Genomic DNA, 10,610 nt, shown 5'->3' on the forward strand with positions numbered 1-10,610 from the left:
CTGCTTGAACTAAGGACAGTGGTGCAGGAACACAGTAGCTTCTGCAAGCTACTTCTACTACTGCTTCTTCTGCTGGTCTTCTACATTTCTAACACCTTTATTTGAAACTGACATGTACGTACCAGCTTTGTCCCCGACCCCCGACCCGACCGACACACACACACACACACACACACACACACACACACACAATTTATCCATCCATCCATCCATCGTCAACCGCTTATCCTGCATGCAGGGTCGCGGGGGGGCTTTAGCCAATCCCAGCTGACATTGGGCGCAAGGCGGGGTACACACAACTATGACACAATAATTTTAGCAAAATGGAACAAGGGGAGCGTGTTGCCCTCAAGAATGGCATCATGGCTCTGGCTAAATCTGTCCACAGCAGAGTATCTATCCACCTGGAGGAGTAACTAGTACAAATTTGTGTACAAGTGCTATATTATAACAATAAATAAAACATTTAATGTTAGCATAATACTAATATATTTATAGATTACTATATATATATGTACTAAGGTCTGCCTGCTGATACAGTTAGATATACATTATAGTAGGCCTATTAGTAACATTTTAACAACTGATTGACATTCAACAATTCAACTGATTTACAAACTGCTTTCTCTGCTGCTTGTGTTTTTGTTTTGTCACCTGTCTGAGCTGTGTGCTGTGTGGGCGTGGTGCTCCTGGTTCTCTCTTTCCTCATCAGGACACCTGTGGCTTCCTACTCACCTGAAGCAGATTCTGCAATCACCTCTCCTGTCTTAAACCCCAGCTTTCCAACTAGTCTCTGGCAGATCATCTGTTCATCCAAGTGGTAACACTTCCAACAGCCAGCCTTAGAGGTTTTTTTTTTGTCTAGTCAGCCTCTTGGATCTCTTGTTTTGATCTTTGTCTGACTTTGCGTGTTTTTGCTCCTGCTCCAGATAACCGCTTCAGTCCCGGAAGCCCAGCCTGCCTGCCTAGCCGAGTTGTTTTGGACCAGCCTCTCGCATGTCTGCCTGCACTCTGCCCCAGCCTCACAGTGGATTTCAGAGCACCATTCCTACCTGTTGTTCAATAAAACCCCTGTACCTGTTTCTTACTTTGCCTCCATGTCTTCTCCTGAGTCTTAGACAGCCCAGCCTAACACAGCATCAGACAAAGGGCTTGTCTTTGTACTTGTCTTGTTAGATTTTAGTGCTGCATTTGACACCACCGACCATCACATCCTACTACAGAAACTGAAACACTGAATTAGCATTAAAGGAGCCACACTAGGCTGGTTTAAGTTATATTTATCAGATTCGTCTTGGTTTGTACATGTTAACATTGTATCCTCCATGTGTGCCAAAGTTGCTCATGGAGTTCCACCAGGTTCTGTGCTTAGACCAATTCTATTCACCTTATTGGGACACATAAACTTTCATTGTTGTTGAACAATATATTAAACTCAGATAAAATGTCATTGTATTTGGCCCCAACCACCTCCAAAACACATAATCTAGATTCTAGATCATCAAGACATACTTACTCTACATGGCATTGCCCTGGCTTCCAGCACCACCATAAAGAATCTCTGGGGTTATCTTATCTATCAGGATGTTCTTTAACTCCCAAATAAAACAAACTAGATCAGGCACATCCTTGTCTAAAAATCATACAGAAAAACTAGTCCACACGTTTGTTACTTCTAGGCTGGATTATTACAATTCCTTATTAACAGGCTACCAGAATAAGTCCCTTAACCCTTTAGAACAATGCACTCCCAGAATGGACGGTTTATAGTGGTTCCCAGAGTCTACAAAAGTAGAATGGGAACTACAGCCTTCAGCTATTGAGTTTCTTTCCCATATCCACATTTAAGATTATAGGCTTAAGACTTTCCTCTTTAATGAAGTTTATAGTCAGGGCTGGCTATCCCTGAACCATCCCTTAGTCATGCTGCTAATAGGCCAAGACTGCCAGGAGACTTCCCAACCCGCTCTACCTCCTGAGCCACAGTCACAACACCACAGTTAACGACATGCATTCCACTAACACCACAAAACAACCAGCTCCCAGCACAACACAGACCCCAACATAAACTCCACGTGAGGATACAAAACAACAATAAAGGTTTATGTGCTGAAGCCCATCAAACCAAATGAGATTCAGATGATGTCAGGTGAAAACAGTCAACATCAGAAAGGCTGGAGCCACAGAGAGAGTCACAGTAGCTCACCGGCTAATGCCGAGCAGTTGGTAACGTTATCCGGTCCAAAGTTGTATCACTTTCCACATTACTTCACCAGCTAACGCGACCCATATTACTATCCTGGGTACCACCGGTATTATATCAAAGTGTTGATTTAGCCTGCAAGAAAATTTAGTGGAACGATTTGTCTATACAAACCTTTCAGCCGCTGTAACTAACATGACCCACATAATATACAATAATGCAACAAAATGGCGACAACAACACAGAGGAAGATCCATTCACTCAAGTTACTTACTTCGGTCTAATTGTTATAAAGTGTGGTAACAATGTCATTTATAATATTCAGTCTAGCTCACTAACCATCATTATGATCCAATACATTTAGCTGTTTTGACATTGCTGCGCCGCCAGTAAAAGATACAAAAATAGTAACGTTAGTTACTGAACAAACAGGCGAGCTAATGCCGATGTATCATGTTGGCTAAATGCAGTCAGTGTAACGTTATTATGTAACGAGCATGGATTAGTTCAACCTCAAGCTGATAAAAATATTACCATAACATTGCCATGGGAGTTTACCTGAGTTTCCAGCATGTTGTGTGACGCTGTCTCTGTGTCTGTCTAGAGCCGCTTTCACACTGCCTTTTTTTTCTGGAGTAACGTTACTGTGCTAATATGCCAGCTCGCTGTATGAAACTGTATGTACTGAGCCGGTGTTGACCTGCCTCTGAGCTGGCAACGTTGAAGTAACAGAGCTTGAACATGTCTGGAGAAAAGCCACTGCTGGCATGCCAGTGTTTCCGAGTTGATTGTGAGATTTCTGTACGAAAGCGGTTGTGTTTCAGATTATGCTCGCACATGAGTTCAAGTGAGCATGCGTACGAGCACACACCGCAATCTTAAAACCACACTGCTAGTGGCCGCTGAAAACTACATATTAGCCCCTTTAAGGTTAATGATGATGAGTGACAGCTCTCTGCTTCTTCCTCCTCTATTTGTATAGACACGTAAGGGTAATAAATTTAATGACACATAGTAATTATTCAGTAACGCATGTGATATGACTAACCAGGATATATTGATATTTACAACAATATGTCATTGTATCATCTCCCTCAGACTTTCATACTGATCCATTTCCACACGAAAACATGCAAAGAACGTAGGTGGGATGTTTTAGGCTCTGGAGGTTTGGAGGAAAAAAATGATGGAAGTTAGGTGGAAAAGCGAATTATTCTCAAGTGTCGGAGTAGGCGCATCTGAAAAATAAAGAGGGAATGGGGGCAACAGAAAGACAAAGAAGATAATTTGTATTGGAAAATGCCACTGAAGTGTGACCGCACTCAGAAAACACCAGGGAGCACAAGCTCACAGAGCAGGAATAAATGAATTTACTTTCTACACTTTCTTCAACAATCATTAAATCAGAATATATTTTCCCAAGATATAAGTCCACCAAGGACTCTAGTGCACACCTAAGTAGACTGCAATCCAATATACTAACACATTGACATCCAAAAGTGGTATTTACTAAGCCTTACTCAAATACATTAATCAAAATATATGCATTATAGAAAGTGGCTGCACATATTCACCCATGTTGTTTATTTATTTGGGATTAGTCAAATCTAAGAAAATCTGTATTAACCCTCCCTATTGCCATGCTTATTATATTTTCTACATTTATACTCTATATAAATTTTTACCCAAAACTTTGTACGGTGTGACATAAGTCTAACACACACACGTTGTATGAAACTACTTAAATAAAACACTTACTAATGGAAACATCTTGGAACGAAAATAAATTGGAAATTGAAAATATAAACGAAAGTGATTGTACAAATATGACCCTGGTTTAATTTGTTGAGCACAGACACACGTCTTTGTAAACTCAATCAAACAACATATATGAATCGCTGTCAAGGAGAAAATAAGGCTGTCTAGGTTAATTTCTGTAATGAAAGAATTTAGTTCACATAGCTGGGATAATGCATCACCAGTATGACATGGAATCCATATATTCAGCACATTAATGCAAGAGAACCAGCAAGGGAAAATTTATTTGCTCATGTCTTTACATCTGCATCCATTCATCACCATGAAATAGTGATTGTGGCCCCATAAAGGAAGATTGCCATGACAACAACTATGTGAGTTTTAATGCCCATTACTCAGTAATTGGCTATTTAGCTGAAAATCCCTCAACAGTCATTACACATCCAAGAAACAACTGCCTAATCATTTTTTTTGCTGTGCAATTCTAATGTTTGTCCAGGCCAGACGCACAGCCTTGGCCTTCTAAACCTTCATCTTACCCTTGGGCTTTTCCTGAGTAAATCAACTGGGGCATAGTAATTGTGTCTTTGTCCCTGTGGCAAAAGAAGGACCAGTATGGTGTGCATGCATGTGGGAATAATGTGTAAGCGTGTGTGGGTGGAGTCTCTACTGGACCATGCAGATGAGTTGGTCCTGCAATTGCTGCAGAAAAAAATCTTTCCTTTAACAGCTCACATCCATTCTGCATATCAGGCTAATGCTAGATCTTTTAAGACACTGTCCCTTCTCACACACACACACACACACACACACACACACACACACACACACACACACACACACTGCAAAAACTACAATTTTAGTAAGATTAATTATCTTAATTGAAGGCAAAATATTCTTATTTTTTGTCTGACAAGATATTTTTATAGTTTTTTTGGCCTTAAGTAACAAGTGAAATATTAAGATAATTAGGCTTATTTTAAGTAATATTTCCACCATTTTAATGCTTTTTTTTTCTTGTTTTTGAGTGCTCAGTTTTTGCAGTGCACACACACATTACCCAAGCAGATGAATACCATGTAGATAATCTTAAATACACTTTTTTTCAGTTTTGGCCTAACATCCACACTCAATTTTCAATAATAAAAACCTACTGAAACATGTAATCAACCTTTCACCAACATTGCTGGTGAACTTGTACTTGCCAGCAGTTCTGAGAAACCAACTTTGAGTTGCTTCCAACTCTCTTTCATCGCGTTGTGTTTAAAGCCAATAACATCACGCAGGTGTTCTGAAAGACATTTTCTGTCTCTGTTATATAAATGTTTTTTTTGATTGAGTGTCAAATGCACCAACCCAGAAATTATTATTAACTGTCGTTTGAGGTACTGTTTATGATGCGACATCAACCTATTATCAGTGACAACAGCTGTACTGGGTGAGTAGCTATATTGAAACTCAAATTAAGTGATCACAGAGAGAGGTCTCAGAACTGAGCTTTACCTTACAAACTGAAAGAAGAGAACCATCAGCCATGTTTGTGGATTTTGTTACCTTTTTTAAAATTTATTTTTAAACTTTATTACGTCAATACAACATACAGACAAACTGTATGGGTACAAAATGTAGAACTTGGCATAGCAAGGAAAAGACAAATAATACACAAAAAGAAATACATTTTTAAAAAAGTAAAAGAAAAAATATGTGTATATATAAGTAAATGTACAAATGTATTGTGTAAATTCATAGTTTTACCATTTTTAGAGCTTTCTTGTTTTGGGATGAGTTTATAGTTCCAATATATAATTTATTTTCTTTCTTTAGCACAGTGAATAGTGGTTTGGCATTAGTAAAACAAATGTGTAAAAAAAATTAGCAGAAGGTTTTAGGATTACATTCAACATTCGTAAAACCAAAGATAACATTTTTATACTGTCCAAAATCCCAGTAAATATTATCAATTACAAATCCACATAGACCTACATCTTTCGACAGTTTCTTGGTGTAAGTACAATGCCATAATATAGACATACACATATATAAATGGGCTTTAGTTTCTTCATGAAAATCAGAGAATGTGCACATAATGTCAGTATCTTTTTACAACTTCACCAGAAAGAATTTTACAGGGTAGAAATGATTCAAAACCTTACAGGAAATTTCTCTGACGTTATTCACCAACATATATTTGTATGAAAGAGTCCAAACTGCATAAGCAGTTGGTACTGCTAGAAAGTCCTTTTGAAACAAAGTGCAGATTTCTTATTGCTTTCAGGGAGGCCCGGAACAAGTTTTTTTCTATGAAATTTTCTGCAGGCTCAAGTTAGATATGTAAGTACCTTTGAAAAGCATAATAAATCTAGAAGGGAGAGCATTAAAGACGATTGCAAATTGTTGAGCAATTATTACTGGAAATGACTGGAAATTTATAAAGTTGAAGGATTTCATTATTAAACAGCAAATGATTCTCCTTAAACAACTGGCCCACCGATATAACATTGTCTCTAAACCAGTAATAAAAAATGTCCCCATTAATCGAAATATACTATCTATGCAGCACAAAATTATGCTTGTATTATATATGTATTATGGCTGCAGATGGTAGATTAATATTCAGAGACATGAGAGTGGTCTCAAACTTCTAATTTAACCCTTGGCAAGAAAGCAATAAGCTCACTGATCTGAATTTTCTATCACCAAATTCACAATAAAACAAAGAAACGGTCAACTCTTCATAGTGTGATTATTACAAATGAAACCAATTTGTTACAATTCATCAAGCATATGGTTGAAATAAAATCAATTTTAAACAAGAATTTTGAAAACACATTGAAATTGCAAAAGTAGACTTTCCACACATACACAACACAGAATACCAGTACCCTGATCGGCATTATTTCCTTCTCCTCAGTACCATCGGGCCATCAGAGCTGGCAGGATGAAGGTAACAGGGGAACATATTCCCTGTTCACCTCTTCTTCTTCCTCCTGTGGAATTAAATGAGATGCCACCCAGATCTAGACAATAACCACTCCTGACACTCCACTCATCTGAATTTCAAGTGGAAAGGCAAAAGGGACAGGACTTGCCCCAGGGAGAGCGGGTAATTCTGCAAGGAGGGACTATGGGTCAGTAGACTGATTTGATAAAGGTAAGAAGTGCCATGATAAACAGCATGCAGCCAAGAAATTACATATGTGAGAGATTAGTACTAAAGAGGTTACTACTAATGCTATGAATACAGAGTCAGGTCAGAAGAAAGGGAAATCAATGGAGAGAAAATTAGTCATAATGTTATTAACCTATTTGACCAAAGAAACACAGGGTATACAATCACAAATAAACGCCACCGTGTACTTACACCCTTGACCTGTCCTTTTCCCCAGTTGTTGCCACAGTTACGGCTGATTAGATGACCGCTCCACAGGATCCACCGGGCTGGTTGATGGATTCACACTTCAGTTACTCGATAAAAACAGAGTGGAGCACTTAGAGCAGGGCACTTGATAGGTCAAAAGACTTATCGATGGAAAGATTGCAACAACTGAGAAAATGAGCAAGAGACAGGGAGTTATGGAGTGAGATTGTATGTATTTGTTCTGTCTGTTGACTGTGTTTTCCTTGTAATCTGTTGTTTTGTGCATTGACTGTGTAGCGTGGTTTTATTCTTGTGTTTTGTGTGGACCCCAGGAAGAGTAGCTGATGCTTCTTCATCAACTAATGTGGATCCTAATAAATCAAATCAAATCAAAGGAATGTTAAAAAAGGGTTTTAGAGCAAGCATAGAGCTGCAGCTCTAATGTTGTGTTTGTTTGCCTTTAAAGCACACAACATTTAGGGAAATACAAGATTTGCCAAGATTGAGATCAGAAGATGGATTCCACTAATGTCTGCATAGAAAGAATAAAGCTACTGCAAGCAACAGGTTATCTAGCACTGGAAATGGAGAAATAGCTAGCCTGGCTCTGTCCAAAGACCGCATCCTACCAGCCTACCAGCACCTCTAAAGCTTATAAATTAACACACTATACAGCCCATAATCGTTCCCAGGGCGTCAAATACCTACGCTTTGTCACATCTTTCGCGGTCTGGTGGTCTGGTACCAATACACATGGCAGCCTTTAACGTAATAGTTCAATGCACTGGGGAAAGCCCTTTAGCGTCATTGTTCAACACTAAAGGTCGGCCTAGTTTAAATAACAGAAAAGTTGGCTGGGGTGGATGGGTAGGTCATAACAAAGTCCTTATAGGCAAGTCATGCCACTCGGCCGCCATCTTGGCTATTTTGGACTAACAAGACCAGGCTTCTATCTGAATGAATGGATTGTTGTTTTACGGAGTTGTTTATTGCACATACAACCCCTTAAATTGAAGTGTTGTTTTTACACACAAAATCTATGCCATTAAACAGCTAAAAGGCTAATAGTGGGAGCTTCAAATTTATTGTACAGAAGTAAAAGTGGTATCAATTGTCTCATTTAACTCATCTAACATTTAAAAAAAATAGCGCACAAAGATATTTCCCAAAAAGTCAATAGTCAAAATATGCCTTTAAGAGAGTTACAGTATGTAAATGCTCTGTATTTGTATAGTGCCTTTCTAGTCTTTTTGACCCTTCAAAGTGCTTTTACACTACATCTGCATTCACACACTGAGCCTAAGTGCTCAAACAGAAACCAACATTCACACACAGGTGGAACAGCTGCCAGAGGCAATTCAGGGTTCAGTATCTTGACCAAGGATACTGTGACACGCAGCCTGGGAAGCCGGGGATTGAACCGCCGACCTTCTGATTAACAGCCAACCTGCTCTACCCACCCCTGAGCCAGAGCCACAGCCACAGCCACCCCAAGCCACCCCAAGCCACCCCAAGTCTTGAGACTTGTTCCAGTCAATTACAAAGCAATGCTGGAAAAATAAGGAAGAAGAAGTTTGTTATCAGACCACGACAATGGTAACAAAGTTGAGTGGAAACAGGAAGAAAAAATAGAGACAGGGTTGAGACAATGAAAGGAAACTGAGGTGTGGCGATGACCTAGATTCAATATGGCTTACCTGAAGTACCTTGACGCTCCATTCTTCAGAGTGTCTCCTCACACTACCTCAGCTTCTACTTTATTCTCCACGCTACATCTAACTGCAGTTACCTAGTCTCACTGGTGCCATGTAGTTTAATGTTTACACGTGCATTTAAAAGCATTTGCCTGCAAACGCTGAAACCCTGCCTCGATGTTTTGGTTCTGTTCCGCTGAAGTGCCTCAGAAGTGGTTGGCTGATGGTTTAGGGGAATACTGAAGTCCCACAGCTATGCTAAGAGAAGGTAAACATTGAATTTCTGATTTGATATTAAAATCTTTTACTAAGTTAAAAGTAGCAAAACCACAGTGCAGAAATTGTTACAAGTACTGTTACAAGTAAAAGTTATGCATTCAAAATTCCGCTTCTAAAAGTACAAAAGTAAAAGTTCACATTTTTCAGAATAGCTCATTTTAGATTTATTATTCCATTAAGATTTTTGATGCTTTGAAGTGTGCATCACTTTAATATTGCAGCTGGTAAATGTGGATCTAATTATAATGTATTATATATTATTTTATATACTGCAGGATAGCTTGTGAATTCCCCCTGGGGATCGTTAAAGTCTTGATGATATGTGTTGATTATTTATTTATTATATTCTTTTGTATTCTTAATTTGAATCTGGAAAGTAACTAATAACTAAAGTTATCAAATAATATGTACTGGAATACAAAGTATAATATTTGTAGTGTTGAGCTTTCAGTCTTCTCTGATGCTGACAGCTCTAATAGTAGCTCGAGTGGACCTGAAGGCAGAGCAGGCATGAGCCAGGAGATTCTGGCTCGCACTGTTTTTCTTCCCCTGAGCATGCACAAATAAATGCAGTGTGAATTTGTGTAATACGGTGTGAAATCCATATCATTATTTTATCATCACAAAATTTGCAGAATTACAGAATGTACGAGTTCATCCCTGAGGATAAAGGGATCAATGCTAGTTTGATAAAGATAGGATTGGAAGCAGATGGGTAATTCTGTGTTATTATCTGGGGACTAAGATTAACAACCTTTAAAATCATGCAAATTTTCCGCCCTACCAGCTATATTTCTGATCAAACAGTCTACTACTCAGGTGGATCCCAGACTCACAGTGCCAATAACCCTTTTCTGAAGATAATTATCTCACATCATTGGCTATAAAACCAGCAGAAACTAACAACAACAACAAAAAAACTGTAGTTGTTGTGTTGCAGACAGTATGCCAGCCACGATGTTTTCCAATTTGGGGGATACAAGGGTTTAAAGCTTAAATAACCTCCCAACCATTTCAAGTGGCAGCTAGCCACAAAGACAAGAATATAAGATGTTAACATCGAGGGAGTAAGCAGCTTATTTTTCACTGGATTATTCTATTTTTCACCCCCTCTGGGCTGAGTTCCACATCACAAAGTCCTCATGGGAAAGGGATGAAGCAGCTGCTCATTTAATTAATCCTGTGATTGTATGGTGGCTCTGACCGCTTAAAAAGTTGTCCCGAGCAGGACATTGTTTTTTTGTTTTTTGGTCATCTTAATAGACAAGGTCTCTCTTCAGGGTATGCCCTGCACTGTGAGTAATACATAATTCATTGT

The 10,610-nt window shown here is 38.9% G+C and overlaps 1 long non-coding RNA gene across 1 annotated transcript; it reads left to right on the forward strand.

Annotated features, from left to right (window-relative positions):
* Window positions 1–685: 685 nt before the first annotated feature.
* LOC123958249 lies at window positions 686–1,082 on the forward strand. The gene is made up of 2 exons (XR_006822016.1): window positions 686–848; window positions 930–1,082. It is a non-coding gene; the product is annotated as an uncharacterized LOC123958249 (long non-coding RNA).
* The last annotated feature ends 9,528 nt before the right edge of the window (window positions 1,083–10,610 follow it).

The sequence above is a fragment of the Micropterus dolomieu genome, linkage group LG19 (genome assembly GCF_021292245.1).
Source record: "Micropterus dolomieu isolate WLL.071019.BEF.003 ecotype Adirondacks linkage group LG19, ASM2129224v1, whole genome shotgun sequence".
Classification (NCBI taxonomy): domain Eukaryota; kingdom Metazoa; phylum Chordata; class Actinopteri; order Centrarchiformes; family Centrarchidae; genus Micropterus; species Micropterus dolomieu.